The 20,847-nt window shown below is 43.2% G+C and overlaps 1 long non-coding RNA gene and 1 pseudogene across 2 annotated transcripts in view; both read left to right on the top strand.

Moving 5' to 3' along the window:
* The window catches only part of LOC116352885 (uncharacterized), a 47,871-nt gene extending 41,261 nt beyond the window's left edge, over nt 1–6,610 (top strand). For both annotated transcript variants that reach the window (XR_004209725.1, XR_004209724.1), the window contains exon 6: nt 6,357–6,610. This is a non-coding gene — a long non-coding RNA (uncharacterized LOC116352885). The remainder of the gene's footprint in view (nt 1–6,356) is intronic.
* Nucleotides 6,611–12,809: 6,199 nt separating this feature from the next.
* LOC109889542 (thromboxane-A synthase-like) overlaps nt 12,810–20,847 on the top strand; it is a 41,865-nt pseudogene continuing 33,827 nt past the window's right edge.

Here is a 20,847-nt window from a genome sequence, read left to right as displayed (position 1 = left end):
GGTTTTGAGCTGATGTGAGAGAAAATGAACTCCTTCGGAATGGAAAGTTGCCCACTCACATCTCATATGTTGCCTGTCTATAAAAAGTTGAGCTTGATATGCTAATAAATACATACAGTGTTAATTTTGACATGTTTAATTGTCTAGAATATCCACTGTAGTGTGTGTAGACCGCAGGCTAACTGACAAAAAACGGGTACCTAGCTAGCAATCTTTACCCACCAAGAATTCACGGCTAGCGTAGCCTTTCATAACAACACAAATGTTGTTTTTGTTTTTGTTTTTTACATGTAAATCTAGCTGGCTAGCTATATTAATACAATTCACATGTAGCTAACTGAGAATTATAAAGTCACACTTACTGTGTGAGTAGTGCCTCCATTGTGCCTCCATTGCCTTTGGCAGAGCCCTGAGAGAGTGGGCTCAGGGGGGTTGAGGTGGGGGTGAGACCTCCAGTTTAGTTTGGTTTATTATCATATTCATTAGCTACTGCACATGCAGCCGCTACTCTTCCTGGGTACTCTTCCACATAAAAACATACAAATACATGACAAAGTACGGAAGAGTTATAGACAAGGACTTTACACTCAAAGTAAAAAATAAAAAATAAAGAGTTATATATTGGAAAGACAACAAAAATACTATTCATACAATACAGTACAGTTAAATGATATCTTTAAAAAGAGGGAAATGGTACTGGTGTCCCTGTTCCCTCCTAGGTACATACTGGTCAATTTGCTTCGTGTAGACAGCTATTGGGTGCATTCGTAAATTCACTCTGGCTACTCCGATTTCAGAGCACTCTCGTCTTTAAAAACACACCCATTGTTGACAAATGGATAATCTCAGATAGCAGAGCACAAGTCGCACACCTTGTCTTGGGTTTGTTTCCACCGAAACTGAGTTCCAACCAAGCATTCTACATTGAAAACAGGCTGCATTCAATTGAGATATCATCATATTCAAAAGGCAATGTTTTTGTATGATTTAGAATCACCATGGCAATGGGTTTAAATAAACACTGGCTCTTATCAACCAAACATTCTAATTCCAACGTTCTACCTAATTGATTGTGTGATGTGGTCATGTGTATTTTTATGATTCATAATTGCCATGGCAATGGAACAGGGTGGCTAAGAAGATTTCTATGGTCTAAATTGCTATATTTGATTGTGATTCAAATAATAATAATTTATGAAACTTCTATAGTGCTTTTCATAATAGAAGACAAACAAGCAATATATCATGACAGGTCAGGTCAACCAATAGAGGCCAGGTCTTTGAATTCTGCATCCTCTGCAGATGGAGAGGGTTGGTTCATGGAGTTGTTTTCTTCCTCTATTTAACTAGGCAAGTCAGTTAAGAACATATTGTTATTTTCTATGACAGCCTGGGAATAGTGGGTTAACTGCCTTGTTCAGAGGCAGAACGACAGATTTTTAACCTTGTCGGCTCAGGCATTCGATCTTGCAATCTTTTGGTTACTAGTCTAACACTCTAACCACTAGGCTACTTGCCGCTTGAGCGGAGGTAGCTGGTCACAGGATGGTAAATGATGGTGATGGAGTCTGCTGATGATCTTGTAGAGGGCAAGGCTGGGAACCAGCCTGAGTCATATAGCCACAGGTCTACTCTTCCACTCTGTGAAGCACCCACTTAGGTGATGCCTCGGCAGCTCTGGGTGCCAGAAAGCTCACCACACAAAGTTCAGAATAGTAGCCAGTCGTCCTCACTACGGGCCCTCTGCGTGAGCGCCGTATTCCTCCATCTCCCATTCCTAACACTCTTCAAGTGACTCCTCACATGATGTTCTCAAAAGATCAGGAACTGGCAGCCTGGTGAAATAAAAAAGCTGGTACTGTGTCCAGATGCATTTTCAAAAACAAAAACATTAGCCAGCTAACTAGATACCTACCCAACCTAAAAATAGTTCACCTGTCAGTCAATCTGCAAATCCGTGGCTCAAAACACCAGAAATTTGCAATAAAGACTAATTGTTATCAAAAACAACCATTTTAGGTCCAAAAACAATGAAAACATTTGTTTTTGTAACAATATGTACACATTTGCAGGAGCTCTCTGCCTAGGATGCTACCAAGGCACTATCAATTGTATTTTGAATTATCAATGGATAAATTCTGCCTAATACAGTATATAGAGTGAGTTTAACCAGACCTGGGTTCAAATACTATTTAGGGTATTTTAATTACTTTCAAGACATTAGATATAATTTTTTTGAAAAGACAAGTGCTTGAGTATTTAAGTAAAAAGGAATAGGAACCCGAGGATTATCGTGTGAATAACTCCTGACTAATGGCTGTTCTTAGGCCCGACGCGAAGCAAAGGGCCGGCGAAACAGCCCTCAGGATAATTCCCGGGTTTGAGGGCCTTCTTGCTTTTATAAAACGGTTGCAAACTAAATAAAAAAGATGAACCACATATTGTAACGACCCTGGGTTTATAAGCGCGGAGCGAGCATGCTTTTACAGCACAGTCGATAGCGCGCCGGACCTTGGGCTAGAAGGTCGAGGGTTCGAGACTGGCTCCCTGCTGTTTCATTACATTATTTTTATTAAAACTTTATTTTTATGAGTAAATTAATTTGATTTCATCCTTCCACCAAAAGCCAGTTGTTAGTTCTGAGATTCTGAAGCTGCTAGCCAAATTGGATTCGATTGGCATGGTTGTTAGCAAAGCAGGGTGGTCGTCCGTTCTAAGCAGAAAGGTTGCAGTGCAACACTTTCTACTTCTGCTCTGCTAGCTAGCCAACTAACACTAACAAACGATCACAGCAAGCAGCTGAAATGACAGAAAACTAGGTGCATTTTTGTTTGTTTTAACTTTGTTTTTATTGCCATTTATTTGCATATATCCATAATAATGATCCTAATAAATTAATTTGCCTGGCTCAGAGAAGCTGTCAATCTCCCCCCAATGTGTTCATTCTCTATATGGGAAGGTGGAGATTGCAACATTGTTACACAGGTACGGGCAGCAAGGTTTAGATAAACCCCAATGTTGCAAACCAAATGCTAGGCTACAATCATGGAGAAATAATGTCTAGACACTATTTTCCAGTGGAGATTAAGTTTATGAATTGCCTAGCTGGGCTGTGGGACAGCACATTCATAATCCAAATGGAACTGTTAACAGGCATTACCCAGGGAGATTGTTGTGAATAACTCCCTGCTATCAACCAATCAGCATCCGGGCATAATTATTTGAAAATACTCAAATACACAGAAAGTAAGTCTTGAAAAAACAAATACTCAAATACACAGAAAATAAGTCTTGAAAAAACAAATAATCAAATACACATGTATTGGAACTCGGGTCTGATTTGAACACCAATCCACCAGAAATGTTGTGCACCAATGACCCATAAATCTTGTGGTACTGTATGTATGCAGTACACATACAGCCCTCAGATCCAGGGGGGAGACAGGAGCTTAATGACATTTTTACCTGTTTGATTTAGTGACTTTGACTCAGATGGTGTTTACTTGCCCGCTTGCTGTATGACCACGCTCCTGACTCATTGTTCACTTAACAACCACTCTAGCAGTAGATGTGGATATCGTGCTGAGATGTGGATGTAATATGGAGATGTGGCACACGCTGTGTTTCTGAGTGGTGTATGGCTAGTGCGCTGTTGGTATGTGTGTGTGTGTGTGTGTGTGTGTGTGTGTGTGTGTGTGTGTGTGTGTGTGTGTGTGTGTGTGTGTGTGTGTGTGTGTGTGTGTGTGTGTGTGTGTGTGTGGTTCAGAGCCTTTATACACCATCTGCAACCAGCAGCAGGAGCAGACCCATAAAGAAAGTCTCCATGGAGGCAGAGAAACAAACACAAGTCACTGTAATCCTGTGGCCGCAAATATGTGGCTATACAAAGCCAAATATATATGGCATAAACACTCTAAACTGCCGAACAACACTTGTCCTTTCCAAATATTTTATTGTGTTAGAGCACTAATAAATGATTACAGACAGAACATTGCCAAAACACACAGATTAATAAAAAATATATTTTATTACATTGTGTCTGGAATGTTATACCGTCAATGGAAAATGCTAATAAATGAAAATGATGGATACTGTTTACACCAGTAAACACATCACAATACCACATGAAACGTACAGTATTGTCAGCCAGAGAGCACCTACATATGCCACCCAATGCTTCATGAACATTTATGATCACTTTATGATCACTTTATGATCACCTTTTTAGCATTTATGAACAGCGGTAACAGTAAAAGATCAGTGATGTCTTGGAGTTTCAGCCACAATGCCCTGTATTTCACTGTGGTTCTGCCTCCAAGTATTCTTCCTGTGTTAGATTCAACACAGAGGACCATAGGATCTGAGGACTTAGTGATGACCATTGCCCACATACGACTGGACAGGAACACAAAAGAGGGCTAGGCTTGCTGATTCCTCCATCTCCTCCTGAGATTATTTGACATTTGACATGATTATTTGACGTGTTGGAGGTGATGCTGGTTGAGAGAATGCCAAGAGTGTGCAAAGCTGTCATCAAGGCAAAGGGTGGCTACTTTGAAGAATCTCAAATATATTTTGATTTGTTCAACATTTTTTTGGTTACTACATGATTCCATATGTGTTATTTTATAGTTTCAATGTCTTCACTATTATTCTCCAATGTAGAAAATAGTACAAATAAAGACAAACCCTTGAATGAGTAGGTGTGTCCAAACTTTTGACTGGTACTGTACATGTGCATGATCTGTATGCTGTAGTATGTACAGTACATGTACAGTTGAAGTCGGAAGTTTACATACACCTTAGCCAAATACATTTAATATCAGTTTTTCACAATTCCTGACATTTAATCCTAGTAAAAATTCCCTGTTTTAGGTCAGCTAGGATCACCACTTGATTTTAAGAATGTGAAATGTCAGCATAATAGCAGAGAGAATTATTCATTTCAGCTTTTATTTCTTTCATCACATTCCCAGTGGGTCAGAAGTTTACATACACTCAATTAGTATTTGGTAGCATTGCCTTTAAATTGTTTAATTTGGGTCAAACTTTATGGGTAGCCTTCCACAAGCTTCCCATAATAAGTTGGGTGAATTTTGGCCCATTCCTCCTGACAGAGCTGGTGTAACTGAGTCGGGTTTGTAGGCATCCTTGCTCGCACACGCCTTTTCAGTTCTGCCCACAAATTTTCTGTAGGATTGAGATCAGGGCTTTGTGATGTCCACTCCAATACCTTGACTTTGTTGTCCTTTTCAACAACTTTGGAAGTATGCTTGGGGTCATTGTCCATTTGGAAGACCCATTTGTGAACAAGCTTTAACTTCCTGGCTGATGTCTTGAGATGTTGCTTCAATATATCCACATCATTTCCCATCCTCATGATTCCATCTATCTTGTGAAGTGCACCAGTCCCTCCTGCAGCAAAACACCACCACAACATGATGCTGCCACCCCTGTGCTTCACGGTTGGGATGGTGTTCCTACGGCTTGCAAGCCTCCCCCTTTTTCCTCCAAACATAACGATGGTCATTATGGCCAAACAGTTCTATTTTTGTTTCATCAGACCAGTGGACGTTTATCCAAAAAGTATGATATTTGTCCCCATGTGCAGTTGCAAACTGTAGTCTGGCTTTTTTTATGGTGGTTTTGGAGCAGTGGTTTCTTCCTTGCTGAGCGGCCTTTCAGGTTATGTCGCTATAGGACATGTTTTGCTGTGGATATAGATACGTTTGTACCTGTTTCCTCCAGCATCTGGTCCTTTGCTGTTGTTCTGGGATTGATTTGCACTTTTCGCATCAACGTACATTCATCTCTAGGAGACAGAATGCGTCTCCTTCCTGAGCGGTAGGATGGCTGCGTGGTCTCATGGTGTTTATACTTGCGTACTATTGTTTGTACAGATGAACGTGGTACCTTCAGGCATTTGGAAATTGCTCCCAAGGATGAACCAGGTCTTGAACCAGGTCTTTTCTGAAGTCTTGGCTGATTTTTTAAAAAATCCCATGATGTCAAGCAAAGAGGCACTGAGTTTCAAGGTAGGCCTTAAAATACATCCACAGTTACCCCTCCAATTGACTCAAATGATGTAAATCAGCCTATCAGAAGCATCTATGACATAATTTTCTGGAATTTTCTAAGCTGTTTAAAGGCACAGTCAACTTAGTGTATGTAAACTTCTGACCCACTGGAATTGTGTAAACAATTGTTGGAAAAATGATGTCCTAACCGACTTGCCAAAACCATTGTTTGTTAACAATACAATACAATTCAACAATGGTTGAAAAACAAGTTTTAATGACTCCAACCGAAGTGTATGCAAACTTCCGACTTCAACTGTATATTCTTGTGTGCTTCAGATTCTCCCTCCATTTCACTCTGTAGACGATCCGGGCTGCCACTAAGCCCATGAGTGACTGTCTGCTGATGCTGAGGAACGAGCACTGGAAGAGAGTACGCAGCATCCTCACCCCCTCCTTCAGCGCAACCAAGATGAAAGAGGCAAGACAAGATGACCCCTTTCTTCACCCCTCTCCTCTCCTTCTCTCTTCACCCCTCTCCTCTCCTTATTTCTTCCCCCCTTTCCTCCTTCTTTCTTCACCCCTCTCCTCTCCTTCTTTCTTCACCCCTCTCCTCTCCTTCTCTCTTCACCCCTCTCCTCTCCTTCTCTCTTCACCCCTCTCCTCTCCTTCTCTCTTCACCACTCTCCTCTCCTTCTTTCTTCACCCCTCTCCTCTCCTCCTCTCTTCACCCCTCTCCCCTCTTCTTCTTTTCACCACTCTCCGCTCCTTCTTTCTTCACCTCTCTCCTCTCCTTCTTTCTTTCTTTACCCCTATCCTCTCCTCCTCTCTTCACCCCTCTCCCCTCTTCTTCTTTACACCACTCTCCTCTCCTTCTCTCTTCACCCCTCTCCTCTCCTCCTCTCTTCACCATTCTCCTCTCTTCTTCTTTTCACCACTCTCCTCTCCTTCTTTCTTCACCCCTCTCCTCTCCTCTCCTTCTCTCTTCACCCCTCTCCTCTCCTTCTCTCTTCAACCCTCTCCTCTCCTTCTTTCTTCACCCCTCTCCTCTCCTTCTCTCTTCACCCCTCTCCTCTCCTTCTTTCTTCACCCCTCTCCTCTCCTCTCCTTCTCTCTTCACCCCTCTCCTCTCCTTCTTTCTTCACCCCTCTCATCTCCTTCGTTCTTCACCCCTCTCCTCTCCTTCTCTCTTCAACCCTCTCCTCTCCTTCTCTCTTCACCCCTCTCCTCTCCTTCTCTCTTCACCCCTCTCCTCTCCTTCTTTCTTCCCCCTCTTCTCTCCTTCTCTCTTCAACCCTCTCCTCTCCTTCTCTCTGCACCCCTCTCCTCTCACACCATCTTCACCCCTCTCCTCTCCTTCTTTCTTCACCCCTCTCCTCTCACACCATCTTCACCCCTCTCCTCTCCTTCTTCTTCACCCCTCTCCTCTCACACCATCTTCACCCCTCTCCTCTCCTTCTTTCTTCACCCCTCTCCTCTCCTTCTTTCTTCACCCCTCTCCTCTCACACCATCTTCACCCCTCTCCTCTCACACCATCTTCACCCAGTTCCTCTCCCCCTCTTCAATCTGCTGTTTGCATGGAACCAATACACATTTACTATGTAAATTATACAGGCACATGTATTACTACCTCTATATATACACACAATCACGAGCTGCAGGTAGCCTAGTGGTTAGCGCGTTGGGCAAGTAACCAGAAGGTTGCTGGATCGACATGCCAAAAATCTGTCAATCTACCCCTGAGCAAGGCAGTTAACCCACTGTTCCCTGGGTGCTGTGGATGTCGATTAAGGCAGCCCCCTGCACCTCTCTGATTCAGAGGGGTTGGGTTAAATACGGGAAGACACATTTCAGTTGAATGCATTCAGTTGGACAACTGATTAGGTATCCCCTTTTCCCTCCCCCTCTGTTATATTTACATGGAACCCATACACCACATATTACTACCTCTATACATACACACAATCACTCCCCACTCTGTTCTATCTACATGGAACCATACACCACATATTACTACCTCTATACATACACACAATCACTCCCCACTCTGTTCTATCTACATGGAATCCATACACCACATATTACTACCTCTATACATACACACAATCACTCCCCACTCTGTTCTATCTACATGGAACCCATACACCACATATTACTACCTCTATACATACACACAATCACTCCCCACTCTGTTCTATCTACATGGAACCATACATATTCATAAACATCTATACAGCCATGCAGATTTCTACTGCATCAGGCCTTCAGTCGCAAGCTATCTTATCTCATCTTTTCATTTTTGTGGATTAACCAGAATCATTATCTTAATAGAAGTTGTCTCCATTTAGAGCCTGCCCAGCCCAACGATTGAAAATACGTTGTTGGTGTACAAATGTTCAAGAGAATCAGGGGACTTAAGGAATAGCACGGGAGATTGACGCCCGCAATTTAGTAAGAAAATGATAGCTCGTCTCCATTGAAGGCTTTCAAGCATTACATCTAATTAACGTCTGATAAACCAATGTGGTCTGGGTATCACTTTCACTTTCCCTCTCCCTCTTTCCCTCTCTCCATCCCTCCCCCTCTCCCCATCTCCCCCCTCTGTGCCTCTCCCCCTCTCTCTCGCTGACTTCTGTGTATGGTCTGACATTATGATAGTGTCATTAGAACAAACAGTGGTTCTTCTACCTTATAGTGTGGAACATAATTACCGGGGCCTGTTGGAACAGCATGTTTTATGTGATTGTTCAGTCCCCTCTACACTGATTGAGAGAGATTGGTGAGCCAGCCAGCCAGCCAGCCTGCCTGCCTGCCTGCCTTCCTGCCTGCGACACCAGAGGCAGCAGCCATGAACAGACATCAGGAGCTACTATTGAAATGATCCAACTGCTCTCAAAGTATTGCAAAGACCAACCAAACCAAAGACCCTTTATTCTCCAAGTAGCGTGTGTGTGCGTGTGTGCGTGTGTGTGCGTGTGTGTGCGTGTGTGTGCGTGCGTACATCACACAGTTTCTCAGAACTATCAATATAAAAGAAAGAGAAAGCACCTCCTGTGCTGTATGTGCATAAAGGTCATTGGTACATTGTGTGCCTGTAACTGACCGAGTGCAGGATCACACTGGATGACAAATAAGGCCAAGGCATAATGTAAAATAAACACACTAGAAGTGGAACAGTAGGCATGTAATTATCATGTATAGTAGGGTAGAGGTGGGTGGTCATTTAGCTGGACCGTTAATTGTGATTAGGGCTGTGATGGTATGTTTCCATGGCAACCACCAGCGGCAGGCCACTAAGGAAACCACACACACTCATCTTTCACGCTCCAGATACAGCTGGGTACACTCGCCTGAAAACAAACTGTTAGTGGATAACCACTAAGGATAAAGTGTTTCAGGCTGAAAGTCAGTTATGACTGGTTTTGTGTTTACACATTGTCCCACGCAGGTAGCTTTCGTAAACGCTGAGTAATTCCTGCTGTAACTGACCGTTTGGATTTTATTTGTTACTCGCAATCAGTCCCTCAATTCGGGCGTGTGCTCTGTGTGACTGACACTCAGTGTGTTTGTGTACACGTGGACTTTCTCTCATTTTCTCTTGAGTGTGTGTGATTCATATTCTGTCCAAATAATTCATAAAAGAAACAGGCTGGGAACTCAGTTAAGAACATCATGGAGATGCAGTCAGGAAGAGCTAATGACTAGTTATAGCTTTCTGCGTTTGTATTTCGGAATCACACAATTCTCAATCAGTCAACATGTTTGTCTGACTCTGATGTTATGAAGCAAGGTTGGGTGTGTATAGTGTAGTAATAGCGCTGTGTTCTGAGCAGGGTTGTGTTCGCAACGTACGTAATTCCCTCATACACACAAACACATGTCCAGTTAATGAGTGGAGAGGAGACATGCTAATTATTGCCCCCCCCCCCCCCACACACACACACGCATGCACGCACATACACACAGTCCTGCTCCAGAATTTACCATGGGAGAGTGAGACTGGCGGGAATATGAATCATTTACGAGAGCATAAACCATAAACCACCGACTTTACGATCGGCACCAAACAAACGCTCGGACAACTGGCGCTCCGAATTCAGTCACATTACCCAGATATGTTTTTAGCGATGTCTGTTTTAGTTTACTGCTGTTTACAATCATAGCGCTCCAGTCTGTTTGCTGAGTGGACAGAACAGATGGAGAGAGAGGGAAAGCACACTGAGAGAAAGTGGTGGTGTGGATCAATATCTATCTGCTTCTGTCTGGAGAGGGACAGATATGCTGTGGCAGGATACACTGTTGAGGCTCGCTCTGTGATAAGAGGAAGCTGTTGGGTCTGTCTGTCTATCTATCCGTCTCTCTCTCTCCTTTTTTCTTGTGTGCATGTGTCTGTGTCTGTTTGTTAGTGTGTGTGTGTGTCTGTGTCTGTGTCTGTTTGTTCATGTGTGTCTGTGCGTGTGTGTGTGTGTGTGTTTCCGCACGCTGTAGTCTGGCTATGTTTGACTGACCAGTAGCCCCTGCGTATCCTCTCAGCTGGCAGAGCCTTGGGATATAGATTTTCATTTGAGCCACCCTGCCCCTGTAGAGGGGGAGGATACTGCTCCTGTCATAACCTATCAGGCTGCTCGTGCTTCTTCATCTGTCCTCCCTCTCTCAGCTCCAGACCCCAGTACCCTCTCCTCAGACTGACCAGCCTTAGGCCTCATCTTATGTTGGCATATACACTCAGTGGCAGGTTTATTAGGTATGCTGTTGATGAAAATGGTTGAGTCACGTGGCCGTGGCTTGCTATATGATGCAGGCAGACAGGCATCGAGGCATTCAGTTACTGTGTGATTGAACGTTAGAATGGGCAAAACGAGTGACCTAAGCGACTTAGAGCATGGTGTGATCGTCGGTGCCAGGTGCACCGGTTCCGGTATCTCAGAAACGTCCGGCTTCCTAGGCTTTTCACACACGACAGTGTCTAAGGTTTATTGAGAATGGTGCGACAAATCAAAAACATCCAGTCAGCGGCAGTGTTAGGGGCGAAAACAGCTCATTGATGAGAGGTCAAAGGAGAAGGGCAAGAATCGTGCAAGCTAACAGGCAGGTCACAAACAGACAAATAATGCCGCAGTACAACAATGGTGTGCAGAACGGCATCTCGGAATGCACAACTCATCGGTCCTTGTCACAGATGGGCTATTGCAGCAGACGACCACACTGGGTTCCACTCCTATCAGCTAAAAACAAGAAGAAGTGGCAACGTTCGAGCAACATTTCCACGCCCCGAAGAATTCAGGCTGTTTTGGAGACAAAGGTTCCTACATGGTACTAGATGGGTGTACTTAATAAGCCCCAGTCTTAGCCCCATTCCCATTCCCCAGCCAGTCTATGATGATAAGGCTGGGGCTAACACTAGTCTAAGTCTAAATTTGTGACAAGGGCTGTGGCTAGTCACAACCATAGACTTAGACTAGTGTTAGCCCCAGTCTCTAGCCTTATCATCATAGACTGGTCAATTTTACTTTATTTTTTACATGGAAGCTTATATAAGCTTATACTAGTCTTAGCCCCCTCTAAAGCCTAATCATTAGACTGGTCTTATTAGCAGTCACAACCTTATCCTGTGACTAGGGTTAGCATCCAACCTCAGCCTTATCCTAATCCTTGTGAATTGTAGTTTTTTTTTTTTTTTTCACCTTTATTTAACCAGGTAGGCTAGTTGAGAACAAGTTCTCATTTGCAACTGCGACCTGGCCAAGATAAAGCATAGCAGTGTGAGCAGACAACACAGAGTTACACATGGAGTAAACAATTAACAAGTCAATAACACAGTAGAAAACAAAGGGGGAGTCTATATACAATGTGTGCAAAAGGCATGAGGAGGTAGGCGAATAATTACAATTTTGCAGATTAACACTGGAGTGATAAATGATCAGATGGTCATGTACAGGTAGAGATATTGGTGTGCAAAAGAGCAGAAAAGTAAATAAATAAAAACAGTATGGGGATGAGGTAGGTGAAAATGGGTGGGCTATTTACCAATAGACTATGTACAGCTGCAGCGATCGGTTAGCTGCTCAGATAGCTGATGTTTGAAGTTGGTGAGGGAGATAAAAGTCTCCAACTTCAGCGATTTTTGCAATTCGTTCCAGTCACAGGCAGCAGAGTACTGGAACGAAAGGCGGCCAAATGAGGTGTTGGCTTTAGGGATGATCAGTGAGATACACCTGCTGGAGCGCGTGCTACGGATGGGTGTTGCCATCGTGACCAGTGAACTGAGATAAGGCGGAGCTTTACCTAGCATGGACTTGTAGATGACCTGGAGCCAGTGGGTCTGGCGACGAATATGTAGCGAGGGCCAGCCGACTAGAGCATACAAGTCGCAGTGGTGGGTGGTATAAGGTGCTTTAGTGACAAAACGGATGGCACTGTGATAGACTGCATCCAGTTTGCTGAGTAGAGTGTTGGAAGCCATTTTGTAGATGACATCGCCGAAGTCGAGGATCGGTAGGATAGTCAGTTTTACTAGGGTAAGCTTGGCGGCGTGAGTGAAGGAGGCTTTGTTGCGGAATAGAAAGCCGACTCTTGATTTGATTTTCGATTGGAGATGTTTGATATGAGTCTGGAAGGAGAGTTTGCAGTCTAGCCAGACACCTAGGTACTTATAGATGTCCACATATTCTAGGTCGGAACCATCCAGGGTGGTGATGCTAGTCAGGCGTGCGGGTGCAGGCAGCGAACGGTTGAAAAGCATGCATTTGGTTTTACTAGCGTTTAAGAGCAGTTGGAGGCCACGGAAGGAGTGTTGTATGGCATTGAAGCTTGTTTGGAGGTTAGATAGCACAGTGTCCAATGACGGGCCGAAAGTATATAGAATGGTGTCGTCTGCGTTTATTGTAACGTTATATTAACTTACAGTGTAGACTATGCTCAGTATTATCACGTTGATGCCAATGACAGTAGCCCTGCATGTCACAGTCGTGTAACAGCTTCGGTCGTGTAACAGCTTCACAGCTCATTGTACCCATAATGCTACAGCATGTTTATCCATTAGCATCTCCTCTCGTGTAAGGATCTCATTTCCCATTTGATCCCAGTGTGTATTGATCGCTGGGGAGGAGATGAGGAGATGGCGAGGGTAGATAGGGGAGATGTGTAAACGTTGTCTAGATTTCTCCGTCTCTCTCTCTCTCTCTCTCTCTCTCTCTGTGCCCTCACTCCTGCTCCTCCTCATCCTCAAATCTTCCGTCAGAGCTTAGTGGCTCCTCGGATTCCTCCGGCCCTGTTTGGCCGTTCCTCTGAGGACTGTGTGCGTGTGCTGTCTGAGGGGGATAGAAAGATAGTGCTAATGGCTGCTGCTCCCTGATCACAGGTCCAGTGTAGGGAGACGGAGCAGAGAGACCGACCTAGCGTAGAGCCTCTCTCTCTCTCTCTCTCTCTCTCTCTCTCTCTCTCTCTCTCTCTGCTGTACTGGCTGTAGAGAAGGGAAAGGTGAAAGCGAGCAAGATATGAAGAGAGAGAGGGACACGGCACAGTCCAGAATATTCTGGAACCCTGACACTCAGCAGTGAGACCTGAGGTTCAGAGGGTGTTTCAGCATTTTTTCTCATGTTCCTTCAGCAAATATTCCATGCCACTGGACATAGCTGTCCTTCCTCTCTGTTTTCCAATATGTGTTAGTGTCCTCGTTTTCTTTGATAAGAAGAGACTAGGGAGTTGACCTGAGGATTTGTTGTTTTTGATATTTCTACATTTGAGACATGTTGCTACTGCAGTATAACTCTGTCTGCCCTGGAGAAGTTTTGGTCGAGAGTATTCTTGAGATCTGCCTCTCTCAGTCCCGCATTGTAACACAGCAATCACCATGCTCAGAAGAGCTCTTCCCTTAATGAATAAATGAATTAATTAGATATCTGTTTGATCCATCATCATCAGGGTTCTTTTCCCCTTGGTAATGACCTCTGTAATGGCAATGACTTTAATGGGATTTTAATTGATTCAGGTCCTCTCTTTGCCTCAGGGTGTCCTCACACACACACAAACACATAGACTTTTCTGAGAGGGGCTGGAGGTGAGGAGGAGAGGAGTGGGCACCACACACAAGGCAGCAGTGTCTACTCCTGTACTGTACTTATGACCAGGACTGATTCACGCACGTGGGACCAACATCACCCCTGATTCCATCTCGCACATTTGTCAGATGAGTCTGGGTTTAAAGTTATTTTTTTTGCGCAAGAAAATATGAAAAGGGGATCATTTGTTGTATCTATATTCATATGATATTTTGCAGCGAATTTTTTTTTGGGGGGGGTAGCCCCCGACAGAGACTTGACCCGGGGTCCAAATGACTGTCAACCCAAGACCTTAGTCGTTACTCTAAGATGTCCAAACATCTTCACATGGTCCCTAGGTCTTAAGTTAATGTTATGTTAGATGAGGATAGAACGTAGATGGTCATGTTTCTGTCTCAGTGCAGATGGGTCCTCTGATCAACATGACCACGGACACCCTGCTCACCAACCTGCTTGGACATGTCCAGTCTGCAGAGAGCTTTGACATTCACAGGTATTGTAACTACAGTAACCTTCCCTCTCATGGGGTTCATTATAAGGATCGTTCATTCATTAGGCTATACAATTGTTATCGTGTATTTTTCCAAACAAACACATTGGGAAATCCAATTCAAACGTGTACAACCAGTGGTGAAACCAGATGTTTATCATGTATTATCATTGTATAAGATCTATATAATATCCTCCACATACCGTATTGTGTTGACTGGGTTGGTTCTCTCTCCTCAGGTGTTTTGGCTGTTTCACCATGGACGTGATAGCTAGCGTGGCCTTTGGCATCCAGGTGGACTCTCAGAAGGATCCAGATGACCAATTTGTTCACCACGCCTGGAAGTTCTTCCCTTTCTCCTTCTTCAGACCCATCATGTTCGTCTTCTGTGAGTACTGTGGAGCCCTGCCTTAATCCAACTAACTCATCATAGGCTTAGAAATACTGTCTAGAAAACAACTGTACTACTAGCAACAATTATCAAAATGAAAGAGAGAAAGATTTTAAAACAACAGTGTAATGTTTTTAATGTAATCATACACACTATTTTTCACAATTTACCATTTTGGACTCAATATACAGTATATATTACAAGGAGCATGTCCACTTAACATATACTGTATTGCATTCCCTAGATGCTGATGTAAGTGGACTGACACAGATGGTATTTTGTTGGTTCTTCTCTTGCTGTCTACAGTTGCTTTCCCATTCCTGGCTCCACTTGCCCGGGTCATCCCCAACAAGAGGAGGGATGAGATGAACAACTTCTTCATCAACTGTATCCAGAAGATCATCAGACAGAGAGATGAGCAGCCTGTTGAGGAGGTACAGTGTGTTACTGAGCTGTAAAAACTTCTGCTCCTTTATAAAAGATGGGAATTTTATGAAGGACTCTTTTTGTCTCTCTTCCTTTCTCTTCTCTGTTCTTGATCTTTGAATGCGCGCGTGTGTGTGTGTGTGCGCTCTCATGTTTATTTCACCTTTATTTAGACAGGTAAGTCAGTTAAGAACTAATTCTTATTTACAATGATGACCTGTGAAACACATCAATAACCAACACATCCATAAACAACACATTAATTAAGAACAATTGTGTGTGTGTGCTCCCGTGTGTGTGTGCGTGTGCGTGCGTGTGTGTGTGTGCGTCTGTGTGTGTGTGTGTGTGTGTAGCGGCGGCGAGACTTCCTGCAGCTGACGCTGGACACGCGCAGCACCAAGGAATGTGTCTCTCTTGAACACTTTGATGTGGTGAACCATGCTGATGAACTGGCCCACACACCGGCGCCGGCAGCCACAAGTCGCCCAACAGGCGCTCGGTCCAGACCCAGAAGAGGATGATGTCGGAGGATAAGATAGTGGGCCAAGCGTTTGTGTTCTTCCTGTCGGGTTACGAGACCAGTAGCAACACGCTGGCCTTCACCTGCTACCTCCTGGCTCTACACCCAGAGTGTCAGACTGCAGGCTGAGGTGGATGACTTCTTCACCAGATATGTGAGTATGGGCCTTCCTGTATGCCTCTTATGTTCACAATCACCTTCGTTTTGTCGCCACAGTATGTGTGCCATGATGGATTATTGAAACTACTAAAATCCTAACCAGATTATGTAAACGGTCCTACACTGATTAGACCTAATCTATGGATTTTACATGAATGGGAATAATGATATGGATCTGTTGGTCACAGATACACCCCCCCCCAAAAAAAAAGGTAGAGACGTGGATCAGAAAACCACCATTTTCCTCATGCAGCATGACACACCTCCTTTGCATAGAGTTGATCAGGCTGTTGATTATGGCATGTGGAATATTGTCCCAATCCTCTTCGATGGCTGTGCGAAGTTGCTTTATATTGGCAGGAACTGGAACACGCTGTTGTATAAATGACAATCCAGAGCATCCCAAACATGCTCAATCATGGGTGACATGCAGACCATGGAAGAACTGGGACATTTTCAGCTTGCGACATGGGGCCGTGCATTGCAGTGGTTGCTCAACTAAACGTTTTGAGATTACTGTACGCTGCGGGATTCATTTATGGTTTAGTACGGTACCCTGCATCACTGCTCCAGACCAGCGCAATGGGGACTTAGAGCACTGATTATGTTTACTGGAAAATAACTTTCAAAATGAATGGAAGAGGCAAGTGGAAGGGGGAAAGACGGCATTCAGAGGTCAAGACAGCGCTGCTCTGAGACAAGCATGGGGACTGGTCTTGATGAGTAATGAGATGTTATATTCACTGAATCTCCTTTTGGGTATTGGCTAGACTACAATTAGGGTGTTGAAATTTTAGGGTTATTTTTCTCTTACTGTAGTACTGTAGCCTACTCCTGAACGGTCACATTGTACAGCGCCATTATGGGCTATTAACAGGACAATAGACTCTTGCCAAGAAGGAGGGTATAAAAGGGGAGAATTCTATCGTCAAATGTATTTCTTAGTTAGGTTGGCTGTATCACAACCGGCCGTGATTGGGAGGCCCATTGGGCGGCGCATAATTGGCCCAACGTAGTCCAGGTTTCATTGTAAATAAGAATTTGTTCTTAACTGACATGTCTAGTTTAATAAAGGTCACATTGTACAGCTCCATATTTTCCTAAAAGAAACCCTGAGGGTTTAGTTTTTTAGTTTTTCTTGGAATAGAAACACCATAATATTAATCAAATGAATTAAGCAAAATGTCTTAATATCAATCCCATATACTGTGTTCTTACAAAAAAAAGGTTTAAATTCTGTAGTACAGCCAATAACTTTAATTTATTTGAAAACAAAATAATCTCCAATATATGATAATTGTTTAAGCAAAATAATTATTTATTATTATTAACCCTGAATTATATTTATTTAAAAGCCCCTTAGATATTCCCACAGACCAGTTTTGCCCTAACTAAAAATGCCCCTTAGATATTAATTTAGAATCCGCCAATCCTCTAAATATTTTTACATATACTGTAGACCTACCGTAGGTGACATGAGTCTCACTAGTGTTGAGTAATGTGCTGGTAATTAGATCTACTACTGTACAAGGACATTTTATGGATCTGACAGTATTTTCATTTTGAGATTCTAGTAAAGAAATGTGTGTGTAGAGGGGGAACATTCTTCACCATTTCTCGTAGCATTTTGTACAAATGTGTGATTAGCCTACCAGTTGGTGTAACTGTAATATTCATTCTCTTGAGAATAATTTTGCTCTTCACTATCACAATATAAAAAAACCTTTCAAATGCATTCATGAATTAAATCGCTTTAGTCGACACATATATAACCGTAGAATATGTTTGCAGATCAGAGGGCCATCAATCGAAACAGACCAATGAAGCATTGGAAAAACCCTGAGGGTTTCATATTCATCGAATGAGTTAAGATACATTTTGGGAAATCAATCCCATATATTATGTTCTTACAAAAAAAGGTTTCAAATTCTCTAGTACAGCCACTATTGAAGACTGCTTTTCAAAGATGCTCTCTAGTGGTCAAACTAGCACTAACTAGCATTAGTGGCAACAATGGCTTACAATGAAATAAGGTGCCATAGAATTATGTGCTGCAGTATGACGCAACTTTTACAGGAAGGTTAGGATCTCTTGCCTGTCCTCGACCTGTCTCTCGCCGGGCCCCTCATTGTTAAATTAATATCAGAGACTCGAACCATCTGCCTCCTGTGTCTGCATCTGGGTCTCACCTTGTGTCGTTATAGGGACACTCTGTTCACAATTTTGACATCAGCAAACCGCTTACACACACGATGCCATGCACGCGGTCTGCCATCTGCCCGGTACAGTTGAAACCGGGATTCATCCGTGAATTCAACGTGCCAGTGGTCATCGAAGGTGAGCATTTGCCCACTGAAGTTGGTTATGACGCCGAACTGCAGTCAGGTCAAGACCCTGTTGAGGACGACAAGCACGCAGATGAGCTTCCCTGAGATGGTTTCTTCGGTTGTGCAAATCCACAGTTTCATCAGCTGTCCAGGTGGCTGATCTCAGACGATCCCACAGGTGAAGACGCCGGATGTGGAGGTCCTGGGCTGGGTTTGTGGTTGTAAGGCCGGTTGGACGTACTGCAACATTCTCTGGCAACAGCTCTGGTGGACATTCCTGCAGTCAGTATGCCAATTGCCTGCTCCTTCAAAACTTGAGACGTTGGTGACATTGTGTTGTGTGAAAAAACTGCACATTTTGGAGTGGCCTTTTATTGTCCCCAGCACAAGGTGCACCTGTATAATGATAATGCTATTTAATCAGCTTGTTGATATGCCACACCTGTCAGGTGGATGGATTTTCTTGGCAAGGAGAAATGCTCACTAGCAGGGATGTACAGTAAACCAATCTGTGCATACATGTTTTGACAAATGAGCTTTTTGTGGATATGGAAACTTCATGGGATCTTTTATTCCAGCTCATGAAACATGGGACCAACACTTTACATGTTGCTTTTATATTTTTGTTTAGCGCAGAAAACGTGGTATTTAAGTACAATGACCATAATCCATTGCGTGCCTACTTCTCCAGTCTGTGTGTTTCTTTTACGCCTGCTAGGTTAGTGTGGGGCAGACAGAGGGACAGAAGAGACAGAACAATGCAAGATTGAGAGGGATAGAGCAGTTGATTGATAGTTGGTATTTAGCAGTCATAAAGGTATGCCTTATTTACATTAAAGAACTACTAAAATAGTGATTTTGTCAGACAGCATAGGCAGCAGCTCTATAGAGATGAGATGATGATTTGGAATGAACAACTGAAATATTTTATTAAAGTAAAATTAATCAGTTATGATTCATAAGTGATAAGCAGTAATGGGCAGTCACTACCATCGTGGGACTTTGATTAATTGTTTTATTCCGTGTTGTTACAGCATTCAACCCACATAATGCAGAGGTCATTTAATGTAAAAAGCAAATAAATCTAAACCGAAATTGATAACTGTGATATTTCTTTCAGAATCGAACCGAAACTAAACCAACCTAAAAAAAAGCACTAATCGCTCAGCATTACTTCCTGAATTAACAATTGAAATGGAATTGACTACAACTCTGTAAACATGGGATTCGGCATGTTTACAGAGTTGCGTACAGTCATTTTGCAGGGGTTGATGACTGAGAGACCCAGTCCCATATAAACTCCACCTCAATTGTAAGTCCATCTCTGCTGCAGGCCAGTATGCCACGCTGCAGGCCAGCTGTGGTGATGAGTGTGAAAGACAGACAGTGATCGGACCTGGCTGGAACAAAAATAAATCAGAGAGTCTGGATTGGATTGGGGGGTGGGGGGCAAAGAGGGAGGGGTGGGTTGGCATTTTTCAGATTGAGGATTTTCAATCTGTTTCTCCGGGGTCACAACAGCCTGCGGTTTGACGTGCACTGCCACTCTTTTGTGAGATAAAAACCCAGACAACAGCCAATATTTTGCTGCATTCATTTTGGATTAAAACCTATCTTTGTCTGGTAGATGAAGCCGGGGGTTGCAGGACAAATGGGGCGCACACCAGAGTATGTGAGAACGGAGTTGAGCAGTCGGAAATCCTGCGCTCGGCTCTGGCGCTCCATGTCCTTTCCAACCGCTCTGTGCAATAAAAACACGCTCCATATTCGCTCCATTCATTAATTGAACCAACACCCATCTGTTTTTGACACTACCTGGAACTACCATTTGGTTTTGAAGTATTGACACCAAACCATATGATTTGAATGAAAAGTATTATAATAAACATGAAAGGTGAATGCAATAAGTGTTTATCATTTCAAATAGGTCACATGTCATATTAAACAGCATATAAACACTCTAAATAGGTCAGGAGCCAGACAGGGAGACTAAAATGAATTATTTAGGCTATATCATTTCAATTATTTCAAGGCTATAGCTTACAAAGAAATACATTGTGAAGCATTTGCGAGTGTGACACAATAGGCTGGTAGGGACATAAAGCACTCATCTTTTAAACAACATGTTGTTGTATTAAATCATTATAGTCTATACATTGCGCATATAGGCTGTGACTTACATAGAATTAAATACAAATTAAACAAAAAATGCCTTATTTTAGAAAGACGAGTTTGGCCAGTCTGTGGGTTCAGGCTCATGCGATGGTTCCTGGAGAGCAGGTCAGCAGTGGAGAATATCCTCTCCACACCTGCAGAGCCACTGGGGATGATAAACACCCTTTATGCCACTCTTGCTGGCTGGGCAGGGATGTATTTAGTTCTCTATAGGTAGGCCTGAAGGTTTTTAGTCTAAATAACCCAATCAAAATGGAAAGCTCCTTGAAAGAATATGCCAG

This window comes from Oncorhynchus kisutch, linkage group LG4, assembly GCF_002021735.2.
Source record: "Oncorhynchus kisutch isolate 150728-3 linkage group LG4, Okis_V2, whole genome shotgun sequence".
Classification (NCBI taxonomy): Eukaryota; Metazoa; Chordata; class Actinopteri; order Salmoniformes; family Salmonidae; genus Oncorhynchus; species Oncorhynchus kisutch.
Note: the sequence above shows the minus strand (reverse complement) of the source record. Positions and strands in the feature narration are given on the sequence as shown.